Raw genomic sequence first — 19,885 nt, 5'->3', positions numbered from 1 at the left:
TATGAGTCATGTTAAGTTACTCAGCAGGTTATATTTATATGGCCTACATTTGTGTGTATGTGTGTTTAGCAACATAAGATTTAACAAAAACAAAGACAAACAAACAAACAAAAAAAGAGGCCATCAGTTGGAGATGGAGTTAGGGAAATGAGAGAGGTAGGAAGTAGGAAAAAGAACAGAAAAGCTATGTAATTATTCCAGACAGAAACAGCATAACTTATAGCTCTTTCCTGAAGTCTGTAAGAACTGCCTACTCTTTTTGACAGGAATACAACAGATTCAATCACAACTTTCAAAGACTATGTCGCAAAACTGTGTATGCCCACACTTCTCTGATATAAAGATAAAACAATTTACTGGATTCCTTCCCATTACTGTTGTCCCTCTGGAAGTATTCTCCAATAAAATGTCAATCTTCATGTATTTAATGTTCCTTTCCCTGTGGGTTGTATTGGGCAGGACTGCTTGAGTTGGCTCATGAGTGAGTAGTGTACATGGAGTTTCCTCTGTCACTTGGCACACTGACCTCTCCTTTCACAGCAATATTTTCTCCAGTTGTTGACATAAATACCATTGTAGCTCATTGTGTAAATTAAAGCAGTTGTGTCACTTGATCTTATCTGAAACAACTCTACCCTCTAGTGGTAGTTCTTCAATTTGCACAGCAGGATTTTTTTTTTTTTTCTGTCTTGACTATGCACACAAAAGGTAATTAAATGTCTCTCAGTTTCACTAAGTAACTGTAGTTGGATTGTTTTCCTTAGAATAATTTTGGATATCTTGAAATAAATGAAGTCTCGATTAAAAATAGAAATTGATGAAGTGAAGGAACAGGAGAGTTGGAGGAGAAATGCAGACAGAAGGCAAGAGCCAGAGAAGGGAGAGGGAAGCCAGGAAAGAGAGGAGGGAGCAGAGTGGAGAGGGAGGAGAGGGTAAGAGAAAGATCCATTGAAGGCAACTTTCCAAAGTCGAAATGTAGACAAACTTTTGTATAGATAGATTCCATTATGATGAAACACTTCAACATATGTAATAGTAAAGAAACTGTTTTGATTTCCATCTATAGATTGTGAGTTATGTTGCTAATAAGCTAAAGTATAAGTGTATTGGCAATAATTAAATAAGCCACTCAGAACTCAGCCATTAGCAATCTTTCTTCTTATCTCCTATCATGACTTCTCACATATACAGATCTCAGGCTTTTGGCCATGCAGACACCAGCTCCCTTCTCTAAACTGATAGTTTGGCTGGCACAAAACTGTAAAAACTTATAAATTTCACTTCTAAAATATACTCACAACCCACACAAGCCACTGACTAAACGACAAATGAAACGAAAAGTGATTGAATAGACACTGCTACAAAATAGAGAAATCAACACAGAAAGCTTGTCGAAAGATACCTGTCACCCACCATTTCCCATTTTGCTTTGTGTGATTTATAAGTCAAAGCAAACGAAGACAACCTGAAAGGGAAAATAAAATATTTTAAAAAGCCACCAAACTTTAAATGGCGAGTAGTATCTGGAAATAAGTCCTTAGGGGCGGGGGGGGGGGGAAGGAGGGGAGGGGCTAAGGGTTTACTGTACTCCATTGGTGGATTGCTCAGCTCAGACTTTCACAGTGGCAGCGAGCTCCCATAGAGCTATAGGACATGTGATGGGAACAAAGTAAATAAAAGCAACTAATGCTTGCTGTTGTTAGTGAGTTCAGCTATTCTTCAAGAATACACGCCATCTGGAGAGCAGTAATCTTTGCTTCATTCCCAAGACCTATACAATGTCTACCTTTCCCACAAGAGGTTTTAGTGCTTAGAACACTATTCTCAAGGATGATATTCCCAGTTGTTTACTCTTTTTGTTTTGGTTTTGTTTTATTTTTATTTACTAATTTATTTTTTACATTTTTAGGCATTATGTTACCTTTTTAATTAATTTTTTTTTGTTGTTTTTGTTTTTCGAGACAGGGTTTCTCTGTGTAGCCCTGGCTGTCCTGGCACTCACTTTGTAGACCAGGCTGGCCTCGAACTCAGAAATCCGCCTGCCTCTGCCTCCCGAGTGCTGGGATTAAAGGCGTGCGCCACCACGCCCGGCTATTTTATTTATTTACATTCCAACCATGCCCTTCCCACTCACTCCTGGTCCCACAGTTCCTCATTGCATTTCCTCTCCCCCTTTCCTCTGAGATGGTGCTCACTCCACACTCCCGGCATACTCCTTCCATGGGGCCTCAAGTCTCTTATAACCTAATATGACTGGAGGCAACAGATGTCTCTAGTTCTGTGACTGCCTACTTCAGGTATGGAGTAAGCATTATCACAAGGGTGTTAGCTACATTGAGCAGCCACAATGACCCTGAATGTAGTTAATCCCCTCAGTGCTGACATGTGAAATTGTCAAGTATCTTTATTGTTTATTGTTTTCAGGCCTCCTGTCTCACAGAACAGGAAGGGCATCTAGACTGTCTTGAGATCACATTCATTTGTCAGGAGCATTCCTAATCTCCCAGAAGAGATAGCCTTCTGCTATTACCCATGCTGCTCAAGGGGGCCGGCATGGATTATCTGTGGTGCATCATGCAGCAGCACATTTTACTGTACAGCAACAAGAACGCCACTCACCTGTGCTTTATGGGAACTAGGACCTGGAAGATTGATTCTTGTGCCTAAACACCTCAAGAAGAGAGTGACAAATACTCTTCCCTTCATGGTCTTATCTCACAGTTGTTATTCTAGTATAGTTCAGATATTTTTAATATATATACTTTACAAAATTGTAAGCATGTTTTAGACAAGAATCTAGATTTCAAACTTTTTGGAGGGAAAAAGATACGATGAAAATATTTTCAAAATGTTCATAATTGGCAACGAAATAATTTTAATACTGACAGAGGAATAATCTAAAAATGTTTTATTAAGCAATATATGTCCTTTTAAACTTGATAGGACCACTATTATTGCTTTAATAACTCATATACTTATTGGCTGTGTCTTATTTACCATGCTGTGGTTATTTTAAAGGAGCATCCTTTTTTTTTTGAAATATTTAAAAGTTAGGTTATGTTACTCCCAATGTATTTTTCTTAAAGGAGCGTAAAGAGGGTACAGGTTCTTGGTGTCAAGCTTATGATTTTACATGCACAATCTCAGTCATGCTTATTAGGTGGGAGGATGGGTTTCCGATGTGATGCACAAGGGGAAGATAAGGAAGTACTGCAAGTCCCTTTTCTTTGCAAGTGCACGTGGGTAGAAGCTGCAGTGTCCTACAGTCTGTGCAATGCCCTCATCACTCAAAATGGAGCCCCTAAGGTGTTGCCAGATGAATTCTTTTTCAGTGAAGCATGTGTTTCTAATTTGGGATTGTCTTCCAGCAGGGGATCTGACACACAAGGTTCTGTGAGTTCTGAAAGGCCTTGATATTTCTTATTTGTTGCCTCTAAACATGGCAAATACCATCTTTTGTTTAGAACCTGCTAATCCTAACAGATGGCCAGTCCCTTAGACTTCTGGGAGCTCTGCTTTCCATCTGGAGACAGCCAAGTGAGTCCTCTAAAGCCTGAGCATCCCTGAAATGGAGCAAAGCTCAGGCGTACAGAGAACATGCAATAGCATAGTCAAGAAGAAGACATTATCAACATCAAAGGATGGACTTTTGACCTCTCTAAACATTTTTTTTATAGAGAGAGCATGTGAAAAAATATTTACATCTCTATAAAGGGGACATGATTCATCAGTACTTAGCTCAGAGATTCTAAAATCTAGACACACAACAAAATCATTTGGAACATTTCCAAAATCTCAGATACTCAGGTAAATGAGTCAGAACCCCTAGAAGGAAAATTGAGACATCAGTCTTGTTTCCTCTTGTTTTCCAACTCATTCAAATGTGCAACAGACTGAGAATTTGTGAAGTGTGTTATTTTTCATAACCTTAAGTTAGATAAATTACTTCAAGGTATTTTCATAAAACAGATTTCAATTCATTAGTTCTGACATGAAAGTCTATATCTGAACAAATGCTCAGAAAATGCAAATGATGTTGTTAACACATCACCCTGAGAGGTGGGTGAGGGTGGGCTTTCCTCTGAAAGACAGACAACATGTTGATCAAATGTCAAGACTCTATGTTCTGTGATATTGTCAATTGTCCTTTATTTCTCTTAGCTGCTAAGACTAAGGTTTTGTCAAATACTGGAAATTATTAAGACAAACATTGGTTCCAGAAATTGAACTCTGTTTCTGGAAACAACATGATGGAAGGAAAGAACTGACTCCTCAAAGTTGTCCTTTAATTTTCATGTGCACATATAACTTTCTTGCCCAGTTCCCCCAACCACACACACACACACACACACACACACACACACAAATAAATAAATAAATTTAAAATGCTATCCTTAATAATTGGCATTAAAAGAAGGTTGTTGTTCCTTTTGGTTGGCAACTTATTTTATGTGCAGTAATTTATGTACAAAATTACTTCAGGTACTTGAGGTAAATGTGTTCTCATTACAATATGAGTTTATTAAAAAACCTGCTGATTTTGGCAAGTTGGCAATTGCTTTATGAGTCCCAGACTGAAGCTATTTAAAAAAAAATTGAAGTGGTAAAATCTCTGCATGAGATGCTCTGGTAACTCTTGGCCTTAGAAAACCTATCATTCCATTTAGTGCTTTGAAAGTTGCTTAATTAAAAATACAAACTTTTTAAGTCATTGGCAATCAAAACATGCTTATCTTCATAATTTTAATACAGAACATAAAAGCTGACAGTTGGCAAGATGGCTCAGCAGGTAAAGCTATTTGATGACCTTAATCCAATCTTGGGCTCCAGATGGTGTAAGGAGAGAATAACTTCCCTCCAAATTAACATGTCTTCAGAACAGGGTTCTACTAGCTTGATCTCTTTAACCATGATTAGTTTATTATGAAACTTGAAGTTTTTAAAGAGGTGAGGAATTATGAAAAATGATAGAGTAAGTCATTATGTATGGGTGACAAAACATTTTCTCATATGTGGAAAACTATAGATACTTCTAATAAATGTTTGCTGTATGTAATTTGAATTGATGAATGGTAGCAAAGGCTGGTTTAAAAAACACTGACATTTGTAAATCCAGTAGGATCTTTAAATATATCACTACAATGTGTATATTAGTAATATCAGCTTATATTATGAGAGATATTACCTTTTAAGGCACATAATCTCAAGTTTACTTTGGGCACTTACACACCATGAGCTCAGAACGTTAAGCTCCTACATATCACTTACAACATCCACTGGGCATCACCAGAAATACCAGGGAGCCATGATCAACAGTTTTATTGATGTTTTATTAATTTAGATGTGGTTCGAGGTTGTTGATTTACATATATCTAAAGTATATTTAAGTGATAAGGTATTATATTACTCAGTAGAAATTGAAGGGAGAAATAATTGACCAATTTTCTTACTTGTCAAACATTTCCATTTTATTGACTATTCATATTAGCCATATTTATTAATACTTCTCTTCTCTTTTAAATATGTGCTTATTTAAAATTTTTATTAATTAATTATTTTCTTTATTTACATCACCTTCCGTGTCCCTACTCTCAGATAATCCCAACTTTACCTTGAAGATATCCATAAGCATTATTGTAAACTGCCACTTATAAAGAATTTCATTTCTTTAAAATTATTTTATTTATTTACATTCCAGCCATTACTCCCTCCTGTTCCTCCCTCCCACAGTTTTTCATTCGATTCCTCCTCACCCATTGTCTCCAAGAGGGTGCCCCCCAGGCGTCCCCCTTCCCTGGGCATCAAGTCTCTACAGGATTAGGATTATTCACATACTCTCTCACTGAGGCAAGATCAGGCAGTCCTCTTCTATATATGTTCCAGTGGGGCCTGGTACCAACCCTTGTATGCTGCCTGGTTGGTGGCTCAGTCTCCTGGAGCTCCCAGGGGTCTGGGTTAGTTGAGACTACTGGTCTTCTTATGGGGTTTCTCTCCCCTTTAGCTTCTTCAATTCTTCTCCTAATTCAACCAAAGGGGTCTGAAATTCAGTTCAATGGTTGGATGTAAGTATCTGCATCTGTCTCAGTAAGCTGCTGGTAGGACCTCTCAGAGGACAGCCTTGCTAGGCTCCTGTCTGAAAGCACACCATAGCATCAGTAACAGTGTCAGGCTTCGGTGCCCCATTCCCATGAGATTGATCTCAAGTTGGGCTGGTTGCTGAACCACTTTTTCTTCAGTCGCTTCTCTATTTTTGTCCCTGCCATCTTTTAGACAGAAACAATTCTGGGTCAGAAATTTTGACTGTGGGTTGGTAACCCTGCTCCTCTGCTTGAGGCCCTGTCTATCTACTGGAGGTAGACTCTTGGAGTTCCCTCTCTCCACTGTTGGGCACTTTGGCTAAGGATACCCCCATTGAGTCCTAAGAGTCTCTCACCTCCCAGGTCTCTGGTATTTTCTAGTGAGTCCCCCTATCTCCAATGCTTGAGGCTATATATTTCCATTCATTGTCCTGTCTCTCTGGGCTTCTCTCCTGTCTCCTCCACCATACCTGATCCTTTCACCCCCTTTCCCCTTCTCCTCCCATCTCCCACCCTGGTTTATCCCTCCCTTTGCATCCAGTGATTATTTTGTTCCCCTTTCTAAATGGGATTGAAGCATCCTCACTTGGGACTTCCTGGTTGTTAAGCTTTTTATGGTCTGTGGGTTGTATCCCAGGTATTCTGTCCTTTTTCCTAATATCCACTTATCAGTGAATACATGCCATACATGTCCATTTGGGTTCGAGTTACCTCACTCATGATGATATAGGGCAAATTGGCAATTTATAGATTGAGGGAAAAAAATCTTCACTAACCCTAAATTCAATTGAGGAGGGCTAATTTCCAAAATATATGGAGAACTCAAGAAGTTAGCCTCCAAAAAACAAATAACCCAATTTAAAAAAATGAGCTAAACAGGAAATTCACAACAGAAGTATCTCCAGTGGTTGAGAAGGGCGACTTAAAGAAATGTTCAAAGTCCTTTGTCATCAGGGAAATGTAAATCAAAACAACGTTGAGATTTAACCTTATACCAATCAGAATGACTAAGATCAAAAACTTAATCAACACCAAATGCTGGCAAGCCTATGGAGAAAGAGGAACACACCTCCATTGCTGGTGGAATTGCAATCTAGTACAACTCTAGAAATCAATCTAGCAGTGCTACAGAAAATTGGAAATAGTTCTATGTGAAGATCCAGCTATTCTGCTCCTGGGCGTATACCCAAAAGATGCCCCACCATACCACAAGGACAGGGGTCCCTCCTAAGTTCATACCAACTTTATTTGTGATAGACAGAAGCTGGAAACAACCCAGATGCCCCAAAACCAAAGAATAGATTTTAAAAATGTGCTTCATTTACACAATGGATTGCTATTCACCTATTAAAAACCAGGACATTATAAATTTTGAGGAATTTCATATTTTAAGAGAATGTTAGTCAGTATTAGAAATAACCAGTAGGTGTCAGGGTTCCAACACAGAAAACATCTGGTTTCTTTCAAGAGTCTGCAAGCAGTTGTGGAAGGAATAGGCAACTGTAATTATGCAAACTATTAAGTAGTGGCCTGGAAAAATCCAGGTCCCCTTAGTATACCTGAAAAAAATATAATGTAAAAACAAAATTCTAGGCCTTTAGGCCCAGGTTTGGGAATGTAAGCTCTGTGACTCAATGCTCCAAGGTATGCTAATCTTAAAACAGATAGCAACATTCCTCCACCCACCCGCTTCCTGGGTTCAAAGAGTGTTCATTCAAAGAAAGTCACCCTGACCATTGCCTGAACCCGCTATGCAAATGTGCTATTGTTAGGGGCTCTTAGAAACTGCCTTGAGAGATAACGTGCACAATTACCAGGTATTCCTTGTGACTTTCAACTTCCTTGTGACTCTTAACTGGTATCTTTGGTATTTTTCAACAACGCCCTCCCCACTTCCTTGAGTTGTGGTTTCTTCCTTTAAATACTCCCTTACCCAGCTACTTGGGGCACCACGGTCATCTACCCCTGCATGGTGTATGACCTTGGGCCTGAGAGCTCTCTTGAATAAAAATCCTCTTGCAGTTTGCAGCAAGACCTTTTCTTGTGAGTGATTTGGGGTGTTGCCTCTCCTGAGTCAGAACGTGGGGGAGTCCTCACCTTGTGGGTCTTTCACACCCACATCAACTACTGTAGACACTCTGCACAGATTGGCATCATCTTTGCTTCAATTGTCTACTTCTGTTGCAAGAGAAGATAATTTTCATTGTTTTCCTTTCAAAATGAAACTGGCCATTTGCTGCAAAGTGTTGCTTGTAGGTCCTAAATACCATTTTCTCCTTAACTTCAGTTATTTGCTCAGTGGGTTATTGACACAAAGGGGGAAGCAATAATTCTTTCTGTGCATATCTGTACCAAATTTCCTGGTAGACATTCTATGGACATTATTTCTCTTCACTCTATAACAAACCAATGAGATATCTATTCATATCCTTGAATGGACCTCTGGAGAGAGGTTACAGAAATCAAAAAGCTTGATTATTTTGCAGCAGATTATTATGAGTATACACACATAAATATATATATGTATGTATGTGTATATGATGTATATACATACATGATAGAACTCATAACCACTAGAGGCTCATTCCCCATATATCCTCCTGGCTTTAGACTATAGCTGAAAATGTAAGGCAGCCATTATTTGAGCTTTTGAATGTGTTGGGATTTTTTTTCATTTTCCTTTCTTTTTTTTTATTAGATGTTTTCTTTATTTACATTGCAAATTTTATCCTCTTCATTTTCCTTCCAAAAACTCCCCTATCCCATTCCCCTTCCCCCTGCTCACTAACCTACCCACTCTTGCTTCCCTGTTCTGGCATTCCGCTACTCTGGGCATCTAGTCTTCACAAGACCAAGGCTAGACTCTCCTCTCATTGATGTCCCATAAGGCCATCCTATGCTACATAAGCGGCTGGAGACATGGGTTCTTCAATGTCCAGAAGTTGGAAAGAACCCAGATGTCCTTCAATGGAGGAATGGATACAGAAAATGTGGTACATTTACACAATGGAGTACTACTCAGCTATTAAAAACAATGAATTCATGAAGTGCTTAGGCAAATCAATGGAAGTAGAAAATATCATCCTGAGTGAGATAACCCAATCACAATAGAACACACATGGTATGCACTCACTGATAAGTGGATATTAGCCAAGAAGTTCAGAACACTTAAGATACAATTCACAGACTACATGAAGCTCAAGAAGGAAGACCAGCCGGGCAATGGTGGCACATGCCTTTTATCCCAGCACTTGGGAGGCAGAGGCAGGAGGATTTTTGAGTTTAAGGCCAGCCTGGTCTACAGAGTGAGTTCCAGGACAGCCAGGGCTACACAGAGAAACCCTTTCTGAAAAAAAAAAAAAAAACCCAAACCCAAAACCAAAACCAAAAACAAAACCAAAAACCAAAACAACCCCCCCCCAAAAAAAAGAAGGAAGACCAAAGACCACAGTGTGGATACTTCAGTCCTTAGAAGGGGAGAATCAAAGTAATCATGAGAGGAAATACAGAGACAATTTGGGGGGCAGAAACTGAGGGAAAGGCCATTCTGTGATTGTCCCTCCTGAGGATTCATCCCATAAACAAATACCAAACCCAGACACTATTGTGGATGCCAACAAGTGCTTACTGACAGGAGCCTGATGTAGCTGTCTCCTGAGAGACTCTTCCAGTTCCTGACAAATACAGCAGTGGATGCTCAAAGCCATCCACAGGTTCCCCAATGGAGGAACTAGAGAAAGCAAACAAGTAGCTGAAGGGGTTTGCAGCCCCATAGGAGGATCAACAATATGAACCAAACAGTACCCCCCGAGCTCCCAGGGACTAAACCACCAACCAAATGGTGCTGGGATTTTTAACAGGTTAAATAGATGGTGACTCATTTCATCATCTGTATTCTGGACATTTTTTTTTTTAAAATAGAATACAAGAGAACTAGGGATGGATATTTAAAGGCAATTTGTTTAATTGATGAAAGCTACATGAGGTAAGTTTAAAATATATGACCCAATGACCTTACCTACTTTTCTGTCCTACTTATGAATCTGATAGAACTGCCTACGTATAGCTAACATACACTCAGAAAACCCAAGACCATACACAGGCTATATTCTCATATCACATGTCTAGAAAGAATGGAAAAAATAAAGCAGAAAAACAAAATTGCCAAATTCAACATTCCAAAGCCCTCATTTTTTCAAACTAATTTTTCTTTTTTTAATTAGGTATTTTCTTTATTTACATTTCAAATGTTATCCCCTTTCCTGGTTTCCCCTCCAAAAACCACCTCCCCCTATCCCCTCCCCTCTTCCCCTGCTCACTAACGTACCCACTCCTGCTTCCTGGCCTTGGCACAAACTAATTTTTCAACGTCAAATAATATAGGCTTTCCTCTGAGATAAAGAAAGCCAAAGATATTGTCTATGTTAAATCACTCCAAATGAAAACATAAGAAGCTTAGAGAGCTGTGACCAAAATGCCTGTGTTTTGATATTTGAAGTGTCAAACACAATTATTAAAAGTAGGTGATACAGTGGTAGGCTTTGCTCTAAAGCAGTGGTTGTGTAGATTTGAGAGAAAGAGAGAGAGAGAGAGAGAGAGAGAGAGAGAGAGAGANAGANAGAGAGAGAGANAGAGAGAGAGANAGANAGAGANAGANAGAGANAGAGANAGANANANAGAGACAGAGAGAGACAGAGAGAGACAGAGATAGACAGAGACAGAGAGAGATACAGAGACAGAGAGAGGCAGAGAAGCAAAGAATGGGGATCAGTGAATTGATATAGTGGGGCTGGTGAGAGAAATGAAGATGTCTGCACAGGCAGAAGAATTGGCCTTAGTAAAGAAAGAAGTTACCTGTCTCATAGCAGTGGGAGGGTGGAATATATATCATGACATACGTGAACAGATGTATGGGACTGGATGTTTCTTCAAATCACTTAAGTGAGACAGGAAGTGAAGCCATCAGCTGAGAGTGAGATTTGAAGAGGAGGTGTTGAAAGACTGTTGAAAAGTTAAGACAAAATTGTCCTCTAGGTAAATGAGAGGAAAAAGTGTGTGTGGTTGTGTGTGTGTGTGGAATATATTTCTCTACTGGTCTGCCTTCATTGAATGCTTGAAGAGTTCTATATGAATTTTAATTTACTCATTGTTAGCTTTTCTTCTCAATCAGTTGTAAATTATCTGTTCAGACATGAACAAAAGCACGTGCGCACGCGCACACACAAACACACACACACCTCATGCCTCATTTTAAAAGAAGGATTTTATATGTTTTGTAGACTTTTCAAAATGTCCTTTAATTAATGCCATATTCATATTATCGTTATAGTTAAGAGACACTTTTATAAATAAGAGCCCAGTATCAAATACTCAGCCCTGAAAACATGTGCAAACAACATTGTATAAACAGCTTACCTTTAGGAATGTATATGTATATAAACTCACATGCATGTATGCATTCAATAACAATTGGTGGAAAAAAGAAGCTATGATTTTGAAGAACAGTGGAGCAGGATATATTGAGCATTAGAAAGGAGGAAAAGGAAGGGATGAATGTAATTATAGTCTCAAAAAATAAAAAATGAAATATTAACTTTATAAGGCTATAAACACTGATTATAAAAGGTTCAAATGTATTAAATAAAAATATAAATTCTACTCAATTCTAATTAAAAACTCATTCCTACAATAACTATTCTTACAGGTTAACATCCAAACACTTTTTGTAAAGCATAGATAAGTAAAAACAGTGAGGCTATAAATGGTCATTTTACCTTTCTAAAACTTTCTTTTCACGTAATAAGTAGTCATGTCTTCATGCATCCACAGTATAACACTTCTTCATTCATTTCCCTACATTTGTACTTCAAGTTATTTCAGAATTTATATTCAGATTTCAGTATACATATAGAATTGCAACAAACAACATTCTCCTTTGATTATTTAATTATTTGTGTATGTGTTTTATTAAAGAGATTATAGTAAAGATTTTTTTTGAATTTATACATTCAGATTGAGTTGATGCCAGTTTCTCTGACAATAATGTAAGATACACTCCATTTCTCTATGTTATCAACTTTGGTTATTAAATGTGTTTTTAGAAATTCTAGCTACTTGCTGGATAAATGACATTTTTTTAACCATTTATCTAGTAGTAAGTGTTGATACCTTGAACAATTTTTATATATGCCAAACTATGATGCCAATTCAATTGTGTCTTATTCTTCTTGTATTAAGATTTATCACTGAGCTTTATAAGACTCCACAACTGAGTTATAATTTTACTGAGTTATAGTCTGACAATAATCTCAAGAATGCACTCCTACTGTCCCATTAAATAAAAAATTCTATAGCTATCTGCTTAGCAGCCTGAGGATGTACTGATCTATGGGAGTCTTTACAGTGCACTAACAAGGTCTAGAGTGAAAGTGAGCTGCTCTTTTGCATCAATCAATCACATAAAAGCACAAAAATGTCTGAGGTCATCTCATGCTTTCCATACATTGCATGCTAATTCCTATATGATTGCATATAACACACAGTTCTATCCTTGAGCAAGCAAACCAGCTCTCTTCCATATTTCTCCTGTTTTTCTTTCTTAAATGAAGAAATTCATTCATATTTTATAAATTTTGTATTCATTTCCCTTTGTAATCTATTTCATATGAAATTAATATTCACACTAATTACTGTACTTTTATCACAATACATTTTCTTACATACATTTCTGTTATGGATCTATAGACTCAAGGGGCAGAGGGTTGATGAGAACAGTGCTTTGGTCCACTGTTCCAATTCAGTACCTTTTTAAATCAAGTTCAATCCATTCATTTTTCAGAAACAGAAATTAAGAAAAGGGAACTTCCTTAAGGTGACCCAATGAGACTAGCCATGACTCACTTGTAGTCTGACTGACTCATTAGCACTTTAGGAGACAAAAACAATATTGCACACTGACAGCTCTGGCCTTAATCGTGAAAAACAGTTGTGGGCGAGGCTGTGTATTGTCATCTATAATGTGTGACTCAGTCTAGTTTGAAGACCATCATTCACCATGTCAGGGAGTAGTTTCAGGAAACATAAAAAAGTTTCAATTTCACAGTTAACATCTTTTAGAACTGATTTGCCTTCCCTTGCAATGTTTGGAGTGCATGCAGCTCCCCCCGAAGACAGACTTGATAATAGACTAAGTCACATATCTACAGAATTTTAACTCAGTCCTTAGTACTTGCATCACTTTGCTCAACTGGATTATCTACCACCACTGAAAACTCTTTTTCTAAAATTCATGATTATCACTAAATATCAATTTAACTTAAGAAATTGGCTTTGAAAAGTCACTTAGAGCTGTGTTTTAAAGTGTAGATTTTGCTGACCTTGTGGCTAAAGAGAACATTCTAGTGTGGATCAGTGAATCAGAAGAAACTGGAGTTAAAGAAGCACAGGTTACGGAATTCTGATAATTTAATAAGGCTGTGAAAAGGAGCATCTAAACAAGAAAAATTGTACAGTTTTCAAGGTTGGGTGTGCAGGATACAAAAAGAGCATCTTACTCACACTGGGAAAATATAATTGGAAAATCTGGCCACCCTATGTGTTCTCAAAGATGACAGCTAAATCAGCTTACATAACAGCAAAGGAGAATGTACTCACTGCTTAGTTTTAATGCAATTTACTGAAAGTTGTGTCTTCCTACACACTTCTTCAAAGTAACTTCAACCCATTCCAGATAGTAGTTTTATTACAGCAACAATAAATAGAAAAGGGTTTTCTTTTGTTGTTTTTTTGGCTTGGTAATTTTCTGTTCTTTCTGGTCTAATGAATCTGGGAGAAATTTTTATCTTGTTCTTTTGTTCCCTCTCACAGATGTGCAGAAGTTGTATTCATCTTGTCATGGGCTTGAGAAGAGTATGTGGGCAGCCCAAGGCGAATACAATGAAGGTAAGATTTGGGGTTGAAGTTGTAGGCGCCTCCACCAACTCAAAGTTCCAATATAACATGGTAGTAATGTAAGAAGTTTCATTCAGTATGAAATTCTGAAACTGCTGCCTGTGCTGTGGACTAATCCCTGCCTGACCTTACCTGCCCTTGGGGGTTTGAGTGAGGTGGCACAGAGTCAAGGACACAGACTCCAGGAGCAGGTGAGAAACACTACAGCAAACTCATCTGAACACTGCTGAAAATTCCTTTAATTCCCTTCACCCATGCCCCATTGGTCCCAAGAAAGCATCTCCTCTAAACAGCAGTTCCAGATTGGCTGGCATTGTCTGCATCAGCAATCCTTGGTCTCTCAGGAAGTCCTCAATTAGGTCCTCCAGCAGGAGATGCTTTCTGTGACTGCAGGGAGCCAGCATTTACATATAGGTGGCTGCAATGTTCCTGCTACATAAAACAACATTATTTTCATAATATATGTATATATATATATGTATGTATATATATATATATATATATATATATATATATATATATATATATGTGTGTGTGTGTGTGTATGTGTGTGTGTGTATACATATATGTAAAACTCTAGAGCTTGTAGGGTAGTTTGTGAAACAAATTTATTCTTGCTGTTTATTTATTTATTTCATACCAGGCATAAAAGTAATTTTCTGAACTTGTAATCTTTAATACAAGATCTAATGTACATACTATTGGTATATTAGATCCATTAATCTAAGGATTAATTATCATTAGAAGACTTTTACATCCTATATAATAATATCACAACTCTACAGTAATTAATAATGAGCAAATAATTCTATGTAAATCATGTGCTATGTATGTGCTTATAGACTTTAATACTAGATAATATAAGTTATATAATGTCATGGTGTAATTTATATGTATGACTACATAGTATCTATATATACAAGATTCAATTTCCCTAAGAAATGTTCGAAAGTTAACTATAAAAGACCATGGAAACTAAAATAATATTAATTAAATGAATATGTGATAGTCAACAACTTTTTAATGAGAAAGTCCAGTTCTACAACTTAACAAAATTATTGATTATTATTAAAACTAAAGAATAAGTCATTCAAATGTTAGAGTTGGGAAAGAGGTAGTTAAAAGCACTTGCTTCTCTTCCATAGGACCCAGGTTCAGTAACCAATAGCCAGATGGTGACTCACAAGCATCTGTAACTACAGTTCCAGAGGATCAAATGCCTGTTCACGTACATACATGCAGTCAAAATCTCACGTACCTAAAACAAAGATAATAAGTCTTTTATTTTTAAAGTAATAGAGTTCAAGTAAGAAGAGAAAGCAGAAAGGCAAGCACTGACAGTCACTGTTGTAAAATACTTCACAGACCTACATACTCTGATCTAAGAATACCCACTGTTTAAACAGCAAACCAAGATGGGTACATTTGACAAAGCCAAATGTCAGCTTTTCAAGTCACACCGATAACTTAACTAGCCTTGATTTTTATTTGCAAAAATCTGTTTGTCTTTCTGTCTGTTTGTTGATAAATCTACATAACCCTATTTACACTGGAACTCTCTCTTTTGGACCAGGCTGACCTCATACTCAGAGATCTGCCTGCCTCTGCCTCCCAAGTTCTGTGATTAATGGCATGCACCACCACTGCTCAGAAATCAAAAACTTTAGATAAGAATACATTCCCAGTGTACCAGTGAGTATCCTGTAATGTGTGTTTGGGCAATATATGTGTTTGGTACAAAGCATGACTGCTAGTACCTTTATCAGTAATTTTATCAGTAATAACAAACCCTGCAAACTTGGCTATTAGTTCTCTACTTTTGTAAAAATGCCTGTTTTGTTTTCCCGAAATCAGATATTTCAGTTTATAGTTTAGAATCAGTGCCTGATCATACACGAGATAAAAAAGCCACCTTGGAATGCCTTTCTGCAACTTCTAAACTAGGTTTTGTTTGGTTTTACTCAGAAGTATAAACTTCAATTGATTAGGTCTTTATTTGGCCAGTGGTGCTGTATACATTCCGAGTTTTACTCTCTGAATGGTACTTCCATCATGGAGTCAGTTGTGATAAGATTTGGAGGCTACTTATGTTTAGGTCCCTGTTACATAACCAATTCCACACTGACAGGAGCCCCATTCCTTATTTTAAACCATGCAGTTTTCCTTAACAGACAAATTACTTGAGATGCATAGTATTGGCATGATCCTTTGGCATTTGTGATATATGAAATCCCCACAAAACTCAGAAACCAAAATTAAAATTATTAGAATGGAGGACTTCTATTTTGCTTCATACCTATGCAAGAGAAATTGTATTTTACAGGACAGGTCAATAACCTCTTATATATTTATGAGTGAATTACTAAAAAGAAGAAAGACAACTTACTAATGACAATTGACTTTTAATTCTAAAACTGCCAATATATATGGAAAGTATGTGACTGTAGTTGCTGGAAGAGCATGTGTTGACTCTCAGTTGGTACTGAATGTCTTCATGGATCAACCCAGGTAAGTATCTTCACAGCAACATGGACACTCTGAGAGTCTGATCTAAAAGTACTCTTGATCTACTGAAAGCCTCTTCTTCCCTTTAAAAAAACTGTTATTATTCTGAATATTGTAAGTAATAAAAAATAACACATGGCATGGATCCCTGGGTGGGGCAGTTCTGGATGGTCCTTCCTTCCTTCTCACCTCTGAACTTTGTCTCTGTAACTCCTTCCTTGGGTATTTTGTTCCCCCTTCTATAAAGGAGCAAAGTATCCACACTTGGTCTTCTTCTTGAGTTTCATGTGTTTTGCAAATTGTATCTTGGATAGTCTAAGTTTCTGGGTTAATATCCACTTATCAGTGAGTGCATATCATGTGTGTTCTTTTGTGATTGTGTTACCTCACTCAGGATGATATCCTCATCCCATATAAAACCACCAAACCCAGACACTATTGCATATGCCAGAAAGATTTTGCTGACAGGACCGTGATATAGTTCTCCCTTGTGAGGCTATGCCAGTGCCTGGCAAATACAGAAGTGAATGCTCACAGTCATCTGTTGAATGGAACACAGGGCCTCTATTGAAGGAGCTAGAGAAAGTACCCAAGGAGCTAAAGGGATCTGTAACCCTATAGGAGGAACAACAATATGAACTAACCAGTACCCCCTCCCCCAGAGTTGTGTCTCTAGCTGCATATGTAGCAGAGAATGGTCAAGTCGGCCATCAATGGGAGGAGAGGCTCTTGGTGTTCCTAAGATTATATGCCCCAGTATAGGGGAATGCCAGGGCTAGAAAGCAGAAGTGGGTGGGTTGGGGAGCAGAGCAGGGGAAGGGTATAGGGGGCTTTGTGGATAGCATTTGAAATGTAAATGAAAAAAAATCTAATAAAAAAGAAAAAGAAAAACAAAGAAAAATAATAGTTTTTTCCTGCCTTCTCTTTAAATTCTGGTTTGAATGACTCATGAATTCTTTCCATTAGTTTATTTTTAAGACTACACAATTAATTATACACATTTATGGTATATATGAAGTATATTACTATACTAGTAGCCAACATGCCACAATCTAATCTGGTTAATTAGTACTACCATTTCTTTACATGTTTCTACCTCTGTTGTATTTTGAGGCTTTTAGTTCTTCTACTAATTTAAAAAAATATGTAATGTCTTCTTATGAATTATAGTTACCCTGCTGTGCTGTAGAACACTAGGACTCATGACTCTGAGCTATCATTCATATCTTGGGAGTGTAACTTAAATTTCATAGTTCCAAAGCAGAAGTTGTTTTGTCCTAGTTTCCATGTTATTCCTAGAAAAGTGTCTAGAAATGAAAAGTTTCATCTTTATGCTAGCCATTTCATTTTTTAAACAAAAGACAGTAACAAACCTTCATAAAATATGTTTAAAGAAGTAATCTTATATACTTAGGGGTGATATTCACATCATTATTGTGGGTCTCCTTTTCTAGCAAACACATAAGTGGATGCTCACAGTCAGCTATTGGATGGAGCACAGGGCCCCCAATGGAAGAGCTAGAGAAAGTATCCACGGAGCTAAAGAGATCTGCAACCCTGTAGGTGCAACAACATTATGAACTAACCAGTACCCCGGAGCTCTTGACTCTAGCTGCATATGTATCAAAAGATGGCCTAGTCGGCCATCACTGGAAAGAGAGGCCTATTGGACACGCAAACTTTATATGCCCCAGTACAGGGGAACACCAGGGCCAAAAAATAGGAATGGGTGGGTAAGGAAGTGGGTGGGGAGGGTATGGGGGACTTTTGGTATAGCATTGGAAATGTAATTGAAGAAAATATGTAATAAAATATATTTATATTAAAAAAAAGACACTGAACTTAATGACACTCAACAGAAAGATGTTGAAAGAATATCAGAGTCATACTTCAAAGCTGAATATTGAGTCAGAACAATACATGCAGTAGAACATTTTATATATATATATATATATATATATATATATATATATATTTTTTTTAAATGTAAGTTATATGTGAGTACCATGACACTTAATACATAAACAACTTAACCATATCCAATCATTTTCATTATTCCATCATAACAAAGGGGTTTATGTTGTTGAATCAGGTAACATGGCATTATAGTTCTTGTGTTAATTTTAAAGGGAATATGTAAAACTTAGAGAACAAGCAGATTGTATTTATGTATTTAGAAATATATGTATAGACAGACACTTATATGTAAGCAATAACAATTAATGAATAAAACAGTCCATGTATTTGAAAAAGAGCAAGGAGGCATATGTGGAAGAGCGTGAGAGGAGAGAAGGGTATGGGAAATAATGTAATATATAATAATTAAAAATTAAATAATTTTATGTATGTAGTAGAGAATGAAAGAAAGAGAACCTGTGTTTTCTGTCATAAAAATTCATCTGAGGCATAGCAATAAATGTTTATAATAAAATGTAAGACATGCTTATCTATCCAAGAAGAGATACTGTGAGTTACAGCAAAGCATAATTTCAGTATAACTTAGTAACTGGACAGTGTCAAAATAATGCGTAGATATAGAATCATAACGCATGCTTTGGCACACATGCCCTTTTAGCAGATGCTTATTGAGTTATGACCACAAACTGGTCATGTACATGGCCTTTATTTTAATATTTCGGGGTTTTTTTTGATTGACATTATGCGTGTAGAAACCTTTGTTTTGAAGACTCCAGTTATATAATGTTTATTACATAACTTATTCCTCCTCTTCCTTAATTTTCTCATTGTAAATTTGAATAACTACATTGACCCTAGTATCATAACTGAAGTAGCTTCTTTGTGTACTAATGATTTGTTAGTTGTCATATATATTATTATAATATTTAATTTTATGCCATAGCATCCAATGTTCATATGTTCAAAATAGATTGTCTGGCTATGGGGCTATGGCCCTAAGTGTGAGGTCCTGACATGAACAAGGCCATGCCAAGAAACCTAGCCTTAGACCCAGAGAGAAACGCTAAGGCTTTTAGTCTGAGTTTTTATTTGATCGTATATTCAGAAAATATTCACCATAGCTTTCCCTTATGGATATTTTCAGTCTAAAGACTATTCCCACAAAGACTGCTTCTACAGATATGAGCTAAACCTGTCCTTGACCCAGCTGCATACCATAAACGTGGTTTCCTTTTTTGTAATCTGAATGTAATAGCTCCATTTCTTTTTAAGTTGTAGGCAATAATTCTGTCTCTGTGTCCAACCATCTATAATACACACACTGAACTTCTAACATTTCTTAGGTTTACTCATCAATTTCTCTGCCTCTTTCTGTTTCTCTCTCTCTCTCTCTCTCTCTCTCTCTCTCTCTCTCTCTCTCTCTCTCTCTCTCTCTC

The sequence above is a fragment of the Mus caroli genome, chromosome 2, assembly GCF_900094665.2.
Source record: "Mus caroli chromosome 2, CAROLI_EIJ_v1.1, whole genome shotgun sequence".
NCBI classification, from domain to species: Eukaryota; Metazoa; Chordata; class Mammalia; order Rodentia; family Muridae; genus Mus; species Mus caroli.
Note: the sequence above shows the minus strand (reverse complement) of the source record.